The following is a 19,153-nucleotide window of genomic DNA, read 5'->3' on the forward strand; positions in this document are numbered from 1 at the left end:
CTTAGTGCTTTCTTTTTTTTAATATACTTTATTTTTATTGAAAGTTTTATAGTTTTCACATTCATCCACATAAAAGTTTTATGTGGATGAAGTACTTTCTGACTACATTCATACTCCGATGGATGCATCAGAGAGCAACTTGGGATTGTTATCTTGCTCAAAGATACTTGACATACAGACTGGAGGAGGAGCCAAGGATCGAACCACCAACCTTCCAATCAGTAGGCGACCTGCTCTACCTCCTGAGCTACAGTGCATGTGTGTGTATCTATCTATCTATCTATGCGCCTAATTTCATGTTACCAAGTGTCTGATTCAATTTTCTGCTTCTCTGACTTGTCATTGGGGTCTGGCAGCGGATAAAAAACAGAGTAAACCCTAGGTTGTAAATCAGTCAGAGGACTAACTCTTACAAGTGGAACACCCATGCACACATTCACATTTACAATCCATTTTAGGATCACCAAATAACTATATAACCATTCATTCTTTGCACTGTGGGGCAGAAACTGGAGAAATCGATCCAGGGTCAGGGAAACATACAAACTCTACCACCGTGTAGAGTGGTAGAGTTTGTAGACTTTAGTGTCAAAGTCCATCTATAACTGGTGACACTGGTGACAAAAGCTTCCTTATATTGTAAAAGTCTGGGAACACATTGACAGCTTATGATTGTGTAATTTAAGAAGGAAGTCTACAATACGCGATGCTCTCACAGTATTGTAAGTCATAACCCAGTTATACTAATATATCCAATGAGAAAGTCAGGTAACTGCCAAAAGAAGTTGAGAATCTTTTGTTGTTGTACTTTTCCAGTCTGACTTAGACTTCTATTTGAAAACTGGCACTCATCTCCTTCATCCTCACTATAATTTGGAGACGTTCTTCAGCTAATAGCTTTGAAAACTGCTCAAAGTGTCTGCAAGGCTTTCCTTGCGGAAATCGCATCCTGTCACAATGTGAATGTATGTGCTATTTGAAACCGCAAACACAAACGCTGCAGAAAGCACAGCTTCATTTAAAAGGTTGCTCTCCTCCTCTTCCGTATCTAATTAAGGGGCCTGCTTTTCCTCAGGCAGCTGACAAATTAAGGCCCCTAAATGGCTAAATGGCTTGTTGAAGCAAAAGTCATGAGAAAAAAAAAGCCAGTTTGCAGATTCGATTCAATTCAGTTTTACTTATCTTGTGCTAATTTACAACAACAACAATGTCTAGATGCTGTAAATTGTAAGGTAAAGACACCAGACACCAGAATTCTGGTAACGTGACCGTGAACCATCCCTTAGTTATGCTGCAATAATAGTCTGTTGAGTGGATTCCCAGGATGTTCTGAGTGTTTCTTCTTAACCTCACTCATCTTTTTTCACTCTCTGCGTATTTGTATTTTTCAGATCATTTGACCTCCACCAACCAAAGCAAGCTCATGTGTTGATGTTTCAAGCACCCGAAACTTCTGTAATCTGATACCCACGGCATTACCTCTTGTTAAGGAAAAAAAAAATGTGTAAAATGTGTAAAGCTTGGGTTAACCACAGAGTTTTTTCAGGTATCTAACTAACAGCCCTGAATCGAAAAAAGGAACTTGAAGTATAAGTATGCCGTTACCCCATGGCAACAGCAACTACACAGGGCTTACCTGTAAAGTTTTGGCTCAGACATAAGTCAGACATGTTCCAACATCTGTGTTGCATATCCTTATCTGTATTGTCCTGAATGAGAGGAATTCAGATAAAGGGAGGATAAAAACAGAAATGAATATGTTGTTTACTTACCATGCACCCCAGATATTTGAAAAACACACTTCCACAGTGAAATGTTCTTATTAAGGCTGCTGAAAGAGTGAGCAGGCAGTGAGTTAGGCCGCTGAAAAAAATATCACCATTTACACCTTCTGTGTGAATAAGAGGCCACACAACTGAAATAGTATGTGTATTACATTTTAATGACCATTTTCTGTTATAGCTGATCAAAATCATAAAAACAATTCACATGGAATCTGGTATACCAGGGGACCTTTTAGGATTTGAAATTATCCACACACACTTGTGCTACTTCTCACACGCTGGCATGAGATAAAGTCTATTTTTATTTGAATTTAAAGGCAAACCTAACATCAATATTAAAAGGCTGCCACAAAGCAACTTCTAAACCTGTTGAAAAACAAATATTTCTTACTGAGACCTTTTGAAATTGTACTCTTTCTGAAATTTGCTCTTTCTGAGTAGATCTACATGCTGTTTAGTGACATTACCTCTTGCAGTGCAATTAAAATGTTGTCCAAGCTTCGGTGTTTAATTGTGAACACTGCTTCTGTAAGTCTTGTGTGTGTGAAAGAGGGGGTGGAGGAAATAAGATTGTACCATTGGACCACTGCACATCTTTAAAAGGACTTTGGTTATAATGATCATTAAGATTTTCAATGACAAAATCATGTAGAACTGGACATTTAGCATAAGCAGTAGGGACCATGAATACATAAAATCACCCATCTGTCACTTAAACTGGCCACACACCTAAAAATGCACAGCTTTAGACCTCAATTTAAACTGATGTTTTACATAAAATGAATCTGCTATTCAGTTTTAGTGAAATCTGAAATAAGCTATGATAAGAAAATGCAGAACATAGGACCCAAATGCAGACACGTGGAGACAAACTGAAGTAAACAAAAAGCGAGCTGTTTATTTAGGCAGTTACAGTAAAAAATAAAGGTAAGACATAACTGAAAATTCTCACTAACAGAAACCTAAACTGGGAACCAACACTAGGAGGCAGGACTACTGAAGCTGGGAGACATTTTGACAATCAGCAAGGGGAGACAGAAACTGTATAGACGGCGATTAGGAGAAGTGGAAACACCTGGGGAAAAAACACATAGCAGAACTGAATCTAAGTAATGAGGCAAGCGAAGCAGAACTGAACATAACATAACACACATGAGGTGAGAGACCACAAAATTAAAACAGGAAGCATGAACACTGAGGTAGAGACACACAAACCTGATATACACAAAAGGTAAACAAACAACAAACATGACAGACTGAAGGACACAAAGAGACCAAACCAAGGTTACCACAACACAAGAGGGAACCAAGACATGAGACCAAGAACTAGTAATATGAGAAATAACATTTTGCTTATTTCTCTATTAAAACTGGACATTTTATCATGGTTGTTATTTATATCTTGCTCTCATCTATACGATGTCTTTGTCCTGTCTTCCTCCCCTCACCTCATGAGTCGCAGCAGATGGCTCCCACTCCCTGAGTCTGGTTCTGTCAGAGGTGTCTTCCTGTTAAAAGGGGTTTCCTTCCCACCTGGCTCACATCTCATTTCTGAGGCTTTCTCTGTTTTCTCTGTGTTATTGTTGGGTCTTTACCTTACACCGTAAAGTACCTCGAGGCAACTGTTGTTGTGATTTGGTGCTATATAAAAAAATTTGAATTGAACTGGGAATGTATAGGGAACTGGGGCCAACTGGACCCCTAGTGTTAGTTTAAATTTTTTCAGCTTCCTGTTTAATTCACATACATGAAAAGATAAATAATGTGGACAAGGTCATAATAATTTTAAGATGGAGCCCTGAGCTTTCTTTAATGTACAAAGCTGTACTGACAGAAGATTAGAATGTGTCGTTTTTTAAGATGAAATTACACTAAATCAGACGATTTCATCCGTTTTGCCCGCTAGTAATCATCTGTGATTTCAGTTCTTGATATAGAGAAGATAGTATGCTCCATTTGTCCACTGATTATCGTAACACAGACCACCACTAATTGAATATATTACAGTTTTGTTCAAAATTGTAATATATTCATTCCAGATACCCAATGGGTGGTTGCATCTAATCTGCTGTGCAGATCCAGACAAACGTTTTTAAGGATTATATGTCATTTAACATGTAAGAGATAAGGGGAAATTATCTGCACTATCATGTAGTGGAGAAAGAAACAAATGTAAATATGGGGGAGCTCAGGCAACAGGTTTGTAAGAGAGACACAACCGGCTTTTTAGATGTACTAATTTTGACACACCTCCCACTTTTTGGGGGAGGGGGGGGAATTGGCTGAACAGAAACTAACAGGTCTGGTTGTTGGCTCACTGCTGTAGCTTTGATGGTCTTGCTATAACATGTAATGGAATCTATGACTGGCTTTCCCAAACCATTTAGAAATCTTGCTTTTCATCTCATTCACACGTCTGTTTGGGAGGAAAAAGAACACTTCCAAACAGACAGTAGTTCAGACTATTTGACATTAGGATGTTTGTCCTTTGGCTCGGTCTTCCAAACTCCAGCATCCTTTTTAGTTTTCCTGCTCAGTACTCACATTCGCAACTAACTCTGAAGAGGACCTTTTAGAAGTTCCTTTATTTTCTCTTGTATTATAATAGTGGTTTGTAATGAGGTCACTGTATGTACAGTTTTTATGAACCATAACTCATCCTAAGGGGTGCTCATACACTTTGTCCAGTCTTGATCTGTATGATTTCATAGACATTAAGTATAATTTCTAGGGTAAAGGTGAAAGACATCTTGCTTTGTCTCTGCTTAGCAACTAGTGATCCGGGGTCTACAGGAAACATCTGGAGGGGCCAGACAACCATATAGGGAAAAATGCTGTTGAACACGGAAACTGTCGTTAATTATAACCTATATATGTGATGTTTTGTCTGACGCGAGAAGGGGCGTTAACCCTGACATAATAAAACCATGCTGAAAGTATGTTTTGACGGAAGATCGGTGTTGACAATATAAAGCTGTGCATCTTTCCACACGTGTTTAATAAAATCATTGTTTTGGCACACTTGGACCAGTAGTCGTTTGTCTCACACCGGGACAAATTGAAGACAGGACAAAGACAAGCTGTGGAAGGGAGCCAGAGATTAATAACAACTAACGATTAAATGTAGAGTGGTGTGTAAACAAATGGCGAGTAAAGAAGGTAAGTGAATAAACACTCAGTGCATCATGTGATTCATGAAACCACCACTCTACCCACTTAAGTCCTATACAGCTTAATCACTGACAAACTCATTACTTGGAATTTAGATCATAATCACAGTCATAGACTTTTTCCTAAGATAGATCTCTTCCTCTTTTCCTCTCACCCACCTTAATCATGAAGCCACTTCCTCTGCAAACCACTAAGGCTTTCCTCTTTGCTTACTGTCTCATCAGTCCAAATCTCACTGACACACTTGTAGAAACACTGGTGAAGAAAGAAAGATTAGTGGTCAGTTTGAGGCAGTGAAAAAGAATTGATTAGATACAGAGGGATTTCACCTTTGGTCACAGAGCGTGGAGAAATCCAGAAGATTGGAAGGATTTCACAACACAGAAATATCCAAAATTACACAGCACTGAAAAATAATCTCTAGACCTGCAGTCTAATTATAGCAAAACACAGGCTTTCCCAAACAGAGTCACAAGTGTGCATCAAAACATATGTAGGGAAAAAAACCTTCGTTCTAAAGAAAGTGATTCACCATCTGTGTTAGTCAGTTAGTCAGATTCTCAGAGTGTTGCATGTTGTGTGGCTGGCTGTTCCAAAAGCTGGAGCAGCAGGAATATTTCAACAAACAGGGATAAAGGTGAAAAGGAAACATTGAATAATAATGCTGAAGTCACTCAGACAAAAATAACTGTCCTCGGGGCTAATACAAAATCACAATCATTGTGCATGTGAAACAGAGAGAAATAGGTTAGGGTTACACTTTATTCATGCTGCATGAGCATGTTTATGTTCAGCTGCACGGAAGAATAAGAGTAAAAGACTGACAATGTAAAGTAATGCTCTACTTTAATCTGGTTTTCAATTATTCAAAAGAAAATCACTAGGAATCATTACAAAAACAGTAAAAGGCAGTGATTTCTCTCAAATAACAACTTTTATTTCATTCAGATTGACCATCTTTAACTGTGTCATCAACCCCCAAAGGCCCATGCTGATCCTGAAATATGCGATCAGATAATTAAAACACATTTCACTGGGTGCCTTAAATGTGGCTGGGCTCAGATTTTAAGAGTTATCTTAGTTCAGTGAGATCTTTCACGCTCAAGGGGGATTTGCCCGTCATAATAAGGGCAGAGTTGAGCAATGAGGTGCATAATTGAGCAGGTTGTTGAGAGGGGGAACAGGATTCATGTATTCTTGAAATCTAACAAAGGTAAATTATGTCATTTTCCAGGCAACAGAAAGTGAAACATGCATCAGCATTGAGTTATGGGTGAGTGAGAGGTGGGCTGATACTCGTGTAATTCTGATCTTAGTCTTTTGAGAACCACATGCAAAAAGTATGTTTTAAACAACCAATAATATATATATATATATATATATTTAAATCTAAACAGCCAACTCTAAAAATAAATAAATATTAAAACTGCATTTCCTCTAATGGTCACTTGAGTCTGTTAAAATGTTCAACTTTAAAGGAGAAATTAACAAAATACGTTTTGGTCAGTGTGGCTATTTTTGCTCTTCATAACAACTGGGGACAAACTTTCCACTAAATACATTTACTATGCTAATAATTTACAGGCATAGATGGGAAAAACGACTAATAGTAGCTACAAAAGAATTTGTAGTTTGTAGCCGTATTTTGTGTTTATCCGGAGAGGACACATCTGGTTACAGAGTACAAAGTACAAAAAGTGTTTCTGCACTTTAATGATACAGACACATGGTGTTGTGAGTCTAGAGTTGATGCCAAAGACAACAGCAAGTGTCCACAGTGGACTAGGTCAGAGGTGTGTTTGTGTGTTGTGTTTAAAAAGTTGAGAGGGTGAGAAGTCAGCAGTCTAGACCAGTTATGTCCTGGGGAGAAGTAGTTGTTCTGTTTCTAAGTACTCGTTTTAACTGTAAATAGCACAACATGTAACTTAGACTGGACTCAAAAAGAGGAATGCAGTTACCTTTATGGGAAACGTTGATTTGTGAAGGGCCACAATGAAACCCGCTGCAACCAGAGTGTTTTTTGAGAGGGATGAGTTAGTGAGACGCAACCATAGATTTTACACTTGCGTCGCACTACACACATGCATGCTGGTTAGTGCTGAGTAATGTCACTTACCAAAGTCAAGCACAAACCACTTGAACTTGGAAGTTATGATACAGATAATTCAATTTAAAATGGTCCAAAATTCACTGACACAGTTAAAAGACCCATTTTACTAAAATAGTAATGAAGGTTAAGCCTAGCAGTCAGTGTCCAGCTACAGCTTTTAGTCAGAGCAGCTAAACCCACAAATTTATGTCTTTACTTTAAAAAAATTACCCTCGTGGATGTTATGAAAGGCAAAATTAGCTACAGAGACCAAGATTTATGTGTATCTTTTATCATAGTGTGTCACTTTAACCCATTAAATTCTTGAATATAAAATTACCATAAAATTCCTTTTTTGAACCATTAAAAATTTGTGAAAAAAATAATTAAAATAATGGAAATAATTATTATTTTGATTTATGATTTCTGGAATGTTTTTTTAAATGGTTAAAACTATATTGTGCAAGTTATTTAGGTTTCATCGGGGGAACAAATTCACACTGATGATGTACGAGTCTCAAAAACTCACAAATAACTCTATGTAACGCAAATTATACATTAGGTATTATGGTCCTAACGGTCCAGAGGCAACAAATCACTTTTTGGGCCAGCCTCAAGTGGCTAATCAAGGAGTTGTGCTCTATTTTGCATATGTTACACGGTCAGTTAAATAATACAGGTAAACAGTCTATCCAACATGTAATCCTTATACTTTTAGATCAGACATTATAAGGATTTATGTTGTAAAAATCAATAAAAATCTTCAAGAAAATAATGAAAGAGTGAATATCTGAATATTGAATATAAGCAATGGGGAACATATATGCACAAAAAACAATAATAATGCTTAAAAAAACACAGACTGCTGATTTATGTGAGATTTATAAAAACACTAAAGCAAACCTTTGGTTTCCACCTTTTGAGGTGGAAAAAAAACAGCTGACGACTTCATTATTGTCTCGTATTACCTATTACACAACACTGTCCCAGAGCTGTGTTCTACAAGCTCCTCCCCCGTCTGCTCTTCCTGTGCTGCAGGTCTGAACATATTGAGATTCACTCTAACGTTATTGCAATGCTACCTCCTCTCACCTGCTCTGCTTCACTGAGAGCCACACTTAGTCAGCTCTCCACTGTTCTGTCTGAGAGTTTATTCCAGGTGGATGAAAATGTCAAATGCACCTTATGTCTCTAGCGCTGACTTTAGCCAGGACAAAAGTTAGTTTATTATACACAAATATGTGTTATGTAAGAGTTGCTTAAATGCCATAAAAATGCGTTACTCTTGTATTCTGCGTGGCCTCTAGGACTGAACAACAGGACTGAAGTGGTTTCAGAGGTTGTGATACCCCCCAGCTCCCACCCTATACGAATAACATCACTAAATGGAACAATAACAAGTTCCTACTTTGCAATTTTTTGGACTTGGCACACGTTTAATCACTTTCTCCTTGGATGTTAGGTCCAAGAAAGCTACAGTAATGGCATCAAAAACTGCAGTTCTTATGAACAGAAAAGTTCAGCGTATCCTGAACATTTGACTCAGTAACCTGTAACAGACTCTCAGTTTTTACAGTGTCCTCCAGAGTAAATAGACCAAGCATTGTCTAAGCAAAGGACGAGAGGCATGGGCGAGCCTACTCACCCACTTGGGCCTGCTGATCTTGGCCATCGTTTACAGGTCTCAAAGAGAGGCTACCACCAGTCTGTGAGACACAGAGAGCAGCAGGTCTATTTTCCGGGCCACGGTGTCCCTCAAAATATTTTACGTGTACTCGAACGTAATACGCTTTGGTGATTGCGTCACAAGACAAACAAGACAAGCTGGAGCTGCTGGGGAGGCTGGAACTGGAGAAGACAAACTTGCTGCCATAAGAGAGGTGTGGGACAAGATGTCCAAGAGGATGCCCGTCATGTACGATCCTGGTGATGGTGGACGAGCAAATGATTCCTTCCAAAGGTATAGTATGATTATAATAATAATAATAATAATAATAATACAAAACTCTCATGGTCCGGGTGAGTGGCTACGTTTTTCCACCGTTTCGTTGAGTCCACCTCTGGGCGGAGCACTCATCAACACACCTGTCATACTCACATGATTGTGATCTGGGAACACAGCTCACAGAGGAATAGTTTGCTGTCATCTTGCCCGGGAAGGTCCAGCTGCCCTTCCATAACATCTACCCCGTTCTGATTGTGAGGTCTTTTTGGGGTTGCAGGTCTGTATCTAAAGAGAAAGAAGAGATGGACAGAGTAACAACAATCTACAACCATATTTGATTTGATAGACTTCCTCCTTACAGAGACTGAGGTGTCATGAAGAAATGGGAAATGTCAGAAGAGTTGTAGTGTGCTTCTTTCATGAACTCCTCCCGTTAGGTGCGGGAGGAAAAAAAGTGTGTAGTCAGAAGATGTTTTGATGATGTTCAGAAAAAAGAAAGCCTTCCTTAATATCAATTAGGTGTCTCACTAGGCATCAAGTTTATCTATCAGCGGTATGTTCCCCCCTTGTCAGCATGCTCATTACCACAACAATAATTTTTAATGGTAAATGGCCTGTATAGCGCTTTACTAGTCCCTAAGGACCCCAAAGCACTTTACATATCCAGTCATCCACCCATTCACACACTGGTGAGGGCAAGCTACATTGTAGCCACAGCCACCCTGGGGTGCACTGACAGAGGCGAGGCTGCCGGACACTGGCGCCACCGGGCCCTCTGACCACCACCAGTAGGCAACGGGTGAAGTGTCTTGCCCAAGGACACAACGACTGAGACTGTCGGAGCCGGGGCTCAAACTGGCAACCTTCCGATTACAAGGCAAACTCCCAACTCTTGAGCCACTATCGCCCCCAATTAATATTAATTGCTTCATTTTGCCCATCCCATTCTATAATTGGAGTGAGCAGGGAAACTGCAATTTTAGTGAAAGTTAAGTAAAAATATATCCTGGTTGTACCTGTAATGCCAAATACGCTAAACTAACCGTTCCCCTGGCCCTTTTGCTCTGTGATAAATCTCTTCTATGCAGCAGAGTTTGGCTCATATGTTCTGGCCTGTTGATTGGCTCTTTGGGGTTAGGGCATCTTTACAGGATTCTCCTATAGGTTTCTATTCAGCATGTGACAGGTTAAAGTGACTTACCTCTGCCACTGTCAGCATTTGGCTGCTGGTGTTAGCCTGCTCCACAAATTCCTCCATCGGTAAATCACATCTGACAAACATAAAGATAATAAGTTAGAGAAAATGATCCAAATACTGCCTTAAAAACAACACTGATGTTAAGACTTTTCATCCAAACACAAATGAATCACCACATATTTACCTTAAAAATTTAGCTTGAGAGTAAGATGAAATACTTTTAAGTAGTGTCACAGCGAAGCAGACTGTGTGGAGTGAAGTGCAGACACGCAAGAACAAAACTTAATCTTAACAGAAAACAAGCTATTTATTAAGGCTAGAAAAATAAATACCAACAAAGGATATGGGTGAAACTAAACAATAACCTAAACTGGGTGAACTAAAATTAAAACATGAAAAAACCTTTAACATGGAGACCTGGCATGGATACATAGAAAAACCTGGAAACATGACATGAACTTAGCAGATGACCTGACAACGACTGAACGGAAACACGCAGACTAAATACACACAGGATGTGATCAGGGGAGGTGGAAACACATGGGGAAAAAGCTCATATGAATGAACATAACATAACATGAGTAAAACTAAACACATTGACCATAGAAACACAAAACCTCTTCAAAATAAAACAGGAAACAAAGAGACGTAGACATGAATACATGAGGGGCGAGGAAGAGACAGAAGACACAGGATCGTGACAAGTAGCAATAAGAAAGTCAGATACCTCAAATTTACAGACATTTCATCTTATGTTTGTGCGATGTTTTAAAGATAAACTGGAACTGAAACATTGTTGGAGTCAAATAGTTAAATGTTGTCATTGTGTTACTTAAATTTGTAAGTCTTAGTTCAAACTGTAGGATCAAAGACATTCCTGTGTTTCTGACCACCTCTCCAGCCAGTTTGTTGTAGTGTTTTATTATTTGAAGGTTCTGTTTTCTTGCTCAGTAAACTTCCAGCTTTTATTATCCTTTAGGTAAGCAGGAGGTTCACACAAACGCACCCCCAAACACACACTCACATACATACACTCAAACACACACATTCTCGCACATGCATACACGTGCTTACACGTGCACACACATACACACACACTACCTTATCTTTTGTAACCATAGGGGTTTTACAATGGGAGGTGCTTGTGTGTACTGTAACTGTTTTCAATAAAAGGCGGCAAGGAAGGCTGTTTATTTGATGCTGGCTAGGAGACAGGTGAGGAGCGTTTAGCTCCAAGAGCTTGGTTCCGACCAGTCTCCCTTGCTAGCAAGTAAAAGATGTTCGTCTTGTTTCCTTCGTTAACGGAAATACGTTTCTAAACCAGCGGGGCCTGTGGAAGCGCAGACCCAACAAACATGAATTCAATTGAAAAGAACACAAAGACAAGTACAAAACACTGTGAATGTCCTTTGATTTACTAGAACTACCATTGACCACCAGTTACAAATGAAACAGGTGAAGAAAGCTTGTTTTTTTTCTTACCCTTGATATGTGAGGAAAGTTTTTTGAGCTCCTGGTCCTCTTCATTGAACTCTGAGAGATGCACTGATGGTTTCCATGGTATCCAAAGTTGATTCCACTTCAAAAGGTCCCAGAAATGAACCAGAAGTCTAGAGAAAGGAAACAATACATCAGATCGCTGTTTAATCAGACTGTGCAGCCTCTTCACACACAATCCAATTTACTGTGACATAAATTAACTAGTAAAATCCTCAATTTCTTCAAGCTTTTATGAACTCACTGTACTCTAGAGGACAGGAATGAATTTTTAGGTCTCACATGGCTATAGCATGTGTGATCAAAGCATTCATTACTACAGAAGTGCAAAGAATAGGCACCAGTATTTGTTGGCATAAATGCAGGCTATACCAAATATTTCCTACCACAGACGTTTTGTGGCTCCAACATTTTCTATCACAAGTCAGAGCTACTAAAGTGTGAAAAACTTTAGTCTAGAAGCCTCGGTGGGAAAAAGTAAACAAAGCTGGGGCATAGAAGCAGAACCGAGTTGTATGTGTGGAGGGACAGTAACTGTGTGTGTATATGTAAGCATTTAAACACTGCAGAGAGAACAAATAGCAGTAACAGTGTTGTAGAAATTCATTTCACCGAAACAATAACGTGGCGCACACTGTGACGTCAAAAAATGTGCACACCTTTGACGCTACGTTTTCTGCGTTTTTCTTGTCCACACGTAAATGCAAAAACGGAGTTTTCAAAAATATCCACCCTGGCCGGAGTTTTTAAAAATCTCCTTTTCAGTGACCAAAAACGCCGTTTACGTGTGGACGAAAGATGCAAACGCATAGAAAAATCTGCGTTTTCAAAAATACCCGGGTACGTGTGGACGTAGCCTTAGTTAGTCTGGTCTGAATATGTAAATCCTAAAATACATTGTAAATATTGACATGTTACAGCAACATCAGTGGCACACCATTTTTTAAATTAACCTCCTAGGACCACACAAGGCGTCCATATATGTCACATTTTGGGTTGTCTAGACCAAAATACAAAGTTTTGTTTTACAAGGGCCTGACATCCACTTACGAGGACATTATTCTGCCACTGTCTTATTGAAATTTAAATCGAATGCCCTCATATGTGGATCTCATGTTTCCCAGAAACAAAAATCAAGTTAAAAAAAAATCTAGTAATTCTTTGTTTTTACATTCATCAGGTCCCAATACATCCAAATATCAAAGAGAAAGTCAAAATGCATGCCATGAGAGAGTCTGGGTCTTAGGAGGTTAAAATAAAAATTTATTAAAATATTACACTAAAAAGTCCCCCCATTGTACCTGTTGCTAGGAATATTTATGCATTTTACATTATGTCCACTTTTGGCAACAGTAGATAACTCCAGGCCTTGAGTGCCAGTATCCTGCAGGTTTTTGGATGTGTCCTTGATACAATACAACTGATTGAAATGGCTAAATGACCTCCTCAACATGTCTTGAAGTTCTCCAGAGGCCTGCTAATGAACTAATCATTTGATTCAGGTGTGTTGACTCAGGGTGAGACCTAAAACCTGCAGGACACCGGCACTTGAGGACTACCCCTGCACTAAAAAGTCCTTCCATTGTATCTGTTGCTAGGAATATTTATGCATTTTGCAATATTTATATTTAATTTTAAGACACATTATATTTACTAAATAATCAAACTAATTAAACACTGGCTTTAATATTCCAAAAATTATCCACTCACAACTCTGGCTCTTGTAGTTTTTATTATTGCTTAAGTGTTTGAGCTACTACTTATCTTCACTCAGGCAAAATACTTCTGTAGTGATTTGACTTCAATGCTAATTTATAGGCAGAATATGAGAGACAATATAAATCAATAGCTGAGGTGCTCTTAAGTGTTTAAGCTATCACTTATACTGACCCACCTAAAAACACTTTCATAGTTTTGTCTGCTATTTAAATCCACAAACATAAGGAGAACACGAAAAACTGTGTAAAGATCTGACGTTTAGCTATGTTTGGATTTGATAAAATTAAAATTAAAAATTAAATTAAAAAACTAAAATCAGACATAAATGGGTTATTAAACTTCAGGGAAATCTTCAGGTAAAGTCAGAGGTCCTGTGTGGGGGCTTTGCTGTAACAGATTATAAATCCTGACTATATGTTTTTGCCCATCAGTAAATGGAAACATCACAAAAAGCCAAAGTATTGTATGTAAATTGCCAAATATGCTACACAATGCCAGGCTCATATTGCTTCAGTTACAACGACTGTTTACTTACCAGCAATGGCAGAATCAGGGTTCTATTTCAATTTGTGTGACAAAACAAAAACAAAAATACAGAATCAGACAACTCAAATCAGCATCAGAGTCAATACTGCATCATTCTATGTAGTCAAAAAGATTTGTTTAACTTGGATGATACATTTGTAGGCTTTTACATTTGAGGTCACCTGCATTCAAATTCTACTTCCTAAAAATATTATCAACTGCGCACAGTATCATTTAGAATCATTTAATATGCTGTTATTTTTTTTATCTTATATCTATACACCATATTAATAATATTCATGGCCCATTTTATTTATTTATATCATTAATTTTCCCCAAAGTGAGAAGTTAGACAGAGCTGCAGATTTAGGTTTTATTTAAAAGTGGGCCTGCACAAACAAGCGTTTGTTACACAGTTCTTAAAAATGAAAAAGTCTCCTTCTTATTAAGAGACCTTATTATTCTTGTATTAAGTATGTGTTTTTATCCTCTCTCTCTCCCTTCCGTTAATTAACCAGCATCACAGACACACATGTGCACACACTTGACTCTTTTTCTCCCGGTGTTTGGCCAGAGGCGGTAAAATGGCTCCTTTGATGTTGCCGTCAACTGTCTGAGCAAGCAGCAGCTCTTTGAACCTGCTGCTTCAACAGTCAATCACTGATTCTAAAATGGCGGCTCGTTACATAACCTTACAACCTAATGATGCTGTTTTAACCTACTGATTTGTAAACAGGAGAACTAACTGCAGCTTCCCTAACAGACTCAGAAACACTTAGCACCTTAGCATATGCTACTTCTATGGGATCAGAACGATGCCACCTTGAAACGAAACCGAAAAAAATATTGAAACTGAAAAAAAATATTGTAACTGAAATAAATGTACTGAAAATTCTTGTATTGAAACCGAAAAAAAAAATTACAGTGAAAAACAATTAATTAAAACTGTAATTATTTTGTTTTCGCTTACAATTGCTTTCAATCCAGTTTTCGCTTTCAATCCATTTTTCAGTTTCAATCTGCTGGCACTGTTTTGGCGTCCAGAGGCGGCTTGAGGGGGCGGGGATTCCGACCCGCATGAATTTGCATACATTATAGAGTCCGTCGCTCGTGCTGACCAAGCTGCCATTTTCTCTGTTTGCCTCTTTCAATGGCTGCATCAAGTTCAGGTGGACCCTCTTAACCGCAGGTAAGTAATCATTTTCCGTCGTCTTTCTTTGCTATTTCACTCGACTGGACATAGGTTTAGTTTTTATTAGCTAAATCTGGTGAAGTTGTGGTAAAATGCCAACATTAGCCTATTCGTTGTAGCAAGCTAGCTGGCAGCTAAAATTTGCTAAATTCAATGATGCCCCTGTCTCTTTTGTGAATAAACAAACACTTTATCTTTGAAATGAATTCTGTAACCAGTGTTTATTATGAGCTACTTCACAACCTTGAGGAAGACTGCCTGCTCGACCCCTCCAACAGCCTCCACCTGTTCTGTGCTCAGTACATCTTTGTGGAACGTCTGCATAAGGACCTTGACACTTTCAAGAACGGGTGGGATAATCATGCCCTGCGAACAGAACAAAATCTTACGCCTAATCAACTTTGGACAATAGGACTTCTTCAAAATCCTGTGGCTGCACCAGAAAACACTGAGGTACAACTATAAAATGTGTTATTACAGATGTTTTATAACCCTTAGGTTTTTGTACCTTGAAATTCATGACATGCATATATTTAACATGTGCACCTGTCTTGTTTTAAAGACTTTAACATACCTTTGTAGTTGCTGCATACTATAGTTATACTGTTCATAACAAAAGCAAGTGAATTTTCAGGACATTCAAGAACATTCCTCTTTGGACCTTGACTGTTCGAGATCAGAGAGTGGTGGTGTAGTTCTTCCACCAATACAGTGTCCTTTGGGGCCTGAGGAGATGGCAGGACTGAGGGCAGCCATTCATCCTCTTAGTCCCTCCTTTGACAACGAAAGAGACCTTTATGAGAGTGCTGAACTATATCATAGTTCATTCAGTAACACAACAGAACCCACTCAGTTAGCCTTTCTCCTAGGATTTGACCACATTATTTGTATTGTAATGACAGAATAGCAAATCAATCAATCTTAAGATGTATTTTCAGATTATTTGATGAATGTATCTTTTTTAATTGCATCAAATACTGTTTTTTTTTACCTTTTATAACTTAATGTTTAAAGTAGCCACATTCAGTTAAGCATCTCATGTCTGATGTTTTTGTAACTGGGTTGATTCAATTTGTCATGTCAGTAAATACTCTAAACAATTAAATGATATCATTTTAATGACTGAAAAAAACAATTCATCACGTGTAAGAATATTTATTTTCAGCAAAACAGTTGGAATATCACTAAATTTACAATCCACAGTGGAAAACTTTTCAGTAACAAAATAGTACTACATGCTTTATATACAGAAAATATATTTAAACAAAATTCACTTAAACTTCTTCCGACTTACAGAATTTAATTTGCGAACAAGTTGAATCTTAGACTCAAGTTTTTATGAATGCAGTCTTCTGAATGGGCTCCTCCGTTTTGTGAACATAGTTTTTAACATTATAAGAACAAAAAGTAAGTGAAACAACGTGGAAAAATAATCTAACTGTAAATATTTTTTCCTTTTTTACTCTGTGTTCCAAGAACTGAAATAGGTTTAAAGGGTTAGACAGATAGTAGAAATACAGTGCAATACTGCATAACTTGTGATGGCATGCTATTTGAGTGTCAACTACACACGGCTGAAATCTCTCCACATTGTGACAGCTGTTGTCATAACTTCTGTGAACTCGGTGTATGAGTTCATGTGTGCCACAGGAAAGAAGATTGTGTTTGTGCAGGCACTTACAAGTGGGTAACATATGTAGTGTCCAGGCATCCTATCTTTGCATTGATGCTCAAATCTTACATGTATTTTAAAATTTGCCCTTTCTGAAGGAAGGCATGGATTGTGTCTTTGTCCAGTTAACCACTGCATAATCGCTGGGACAGACATTCTCGGTGGTTGGTGTTTGGAAATCCAGTGTTCTTCCTGGTCCTAGTCCTGTAGGTCTTGGATCCCATACTCACAGCTCTTTTTGTCTTTATCCTGATCTGAAGAAGCAGATTCGACTTACTTTAAATCTTTAACTGTCATACCACAAAATTTATTAATATGCAAAACCAATTTTGTCATTTAGACATGTGGTAGATTGTATAAAACATCAAAACATATAAACAAATCTTTACAGAGATTTCAGTTCCTTTAGACTGTTTTCGTTTGTGATGACAATTTTGCAGAGTACAGTACGTTTGAAAGAAATGTTACAACACTATATTTGTAACAGCTGTTGTGTTAATGTTGTTTTGATGATAATAACAGTAACTGGCTGACGGCACAAACCTGAGCTTTCAAGGTTCTCCAGGAAGTCTTGGAAGAAGTTGATGATGGCATTTTCTTTGGCATGCCTTGGACTTCCCCTCTCACTCAGCTCAGGCTCAAGGATGCTCATTATGTAATCAGCATCCGGCTAAAGAGATTTGGGGGTGGGGGGTGTCACGTGTTGTGATTTCAAATAAACAATAAGAAATATAGATATTCTTCAATAGTCATTAATCTAAGCAACCTAAATAAAGGCTGAAACAAAAAAGTCCTCACAGGGCTATTACTACATCACATGTATAGAATCTGTTGTAAAAACTAAACAACTGAAATAAATAAATAAATAAATAAATAAAAACATTTACCGCTGTATCATCATTCTCATCTCTGGGAACAAACAGGTTTGAACAGAGACTTTCGTGCCTTCCAATCACCTCCAGAAGGTTGTAGATCTTCATGCCATTTCTGATTTGCTGTAGCATTGGAGTCAGACGCACCATAGCATGCACAACAATTGATCTATTTAGAAAAGCAAACACAGTCATTAGTGAAACTGATGGGGTATGGTGGTATAAACCAGGGTTTTAACTTACAAAATATTACTTTCAAATGTTTCTGATTGGTATATTGTCTATTAAAATATACTACCTTATTATACTGTCCCGTTTGTCCAACTTCACAAGTCCTGTGTAACCACAGCTCACAATGTCTTCAGTGAGGTCTGTCAGGTTGTCTGCCACTTCCACCTGAAAACATACAAAAACAAAAGAATAAATGATTTCAAGTTTTTGAAATTATGTAACTATACACACAGTGTTGGGAAGGTTACTTTTAAAATGTATTCCACTACAGATTACATGCCCCAAACTGTATTTTTTAACGTATTCCGTTACGTTACTGAATGAGAGTAACGTATTCTGAATACTTTGGATTACTTAATATATTATCATGCTGTTTACAACTACATAAATGTGATTTATTACTCTTACTGAAGGTCCGTGGCTCCGAACTATAGTAAAGGGACCTCTGGCTAATATGTCAGGTTCGTGTCGGGCTCGTAGCCAAAAACTAGCTTTACTTTGTTGTCTGGGTCAAATTTGCTAGTGAGAGACAGAGAGAGGCGTTGAAAGGCTGCTGCAACGGAACTCATTGTTTCGGAGGAAAACACGAACACAGTGTACAGTCGTGTCTTAACCCTGATGCACCCGCCAGGGGGAGAGTGGCGGGGTCGGGGGATGCGGGTCCCCCGCGGAGGGATGGAATGAGGAGGTTGGGGTCGCGAGATCCCCCGAGTGGATGGGGGGTGGGGGGGAGAGAGAGAGAGAGAGAGAGAGAGAGATTGGTGGTCAAGAAACACCCTGGCGAAAGCACAGCGTGTCACGTGGCGAGATGATAAGACCGTGGATGGCGGGTACTAAGTGTGTCGGGGTTTGGTTACGGAGGCGGCGTCCGGGCGCGTGCTGTACAACAACAACAACAACAACAACAACTCCGGCAACAAGGTGCCAACGTGAAAGAAGAAGACGAAGAAGACAATGTCACGCACTAGACCGTGGGAGCCAAAGAGCACAAAGGTCAGTACAGGTCGACCGCTTTCGGTGTCATTGTCGTCCTCCTCCTCCCGCTCACCATCACCGTTGTCGTCGCCATCACCATCACCATCGCCAACGCGTTTGGCGTACGCGGGGTGGGCTATGGTCGCTCCGTTGTTGCGACCGGCCATGTTTCGATATCAAGGGCTAGGGGTCGAGGAAGACCAAGAGCAGCGGCAGCAGCAGCAGCAGCGGCAGCAGCAGCGGCAGCAGCAGCGACGGCAGCAGCGGCAGCAGCAGCAACAAC

At 38.9% G+C, this 19,153-nt stretch overlaps 1 long non-coding RNA gene across 1 annotated transcript; it reads right to left on the reverse strand.

Annotated features, from left to right (window-relative positions):
• Positions 1-2,679: 2,679 nt before the first annotated feature.
• LOC148096264 (uncharacterized) lies at positions 2,680-11,725 on the reverse strand. The gene is made up of 4 exons (XR_015717232.1): positions 11,670-11,725; positions 10,191-10,260; positions 5,114-5,210; positions 2,680-2,859 (listed from the first exon to the last, which is right to left on the reverse strand). It is a non-coding gene; the product is annotated as an uncharacterized LOC148096264 (long non-coding RNA).
• Between the last annotated feature and the right edge of the window lie 7,428 nt (positions 11,726-19,153).

This window comes from Neolamprologus brichardi, chromosome 23 (assembly GCF_056152115.1).
Source record: "Neolamprologus brichardi isolate AB-2024 chromosome 23, ASM5615211v1, whole genome shotgun sequence".
NCBI lineage: Eukaryota > Metazoa > Chordata > Actinopteri > Cichliformes > Cichlidae > Neolamprologus > Neolamprologus brichardi.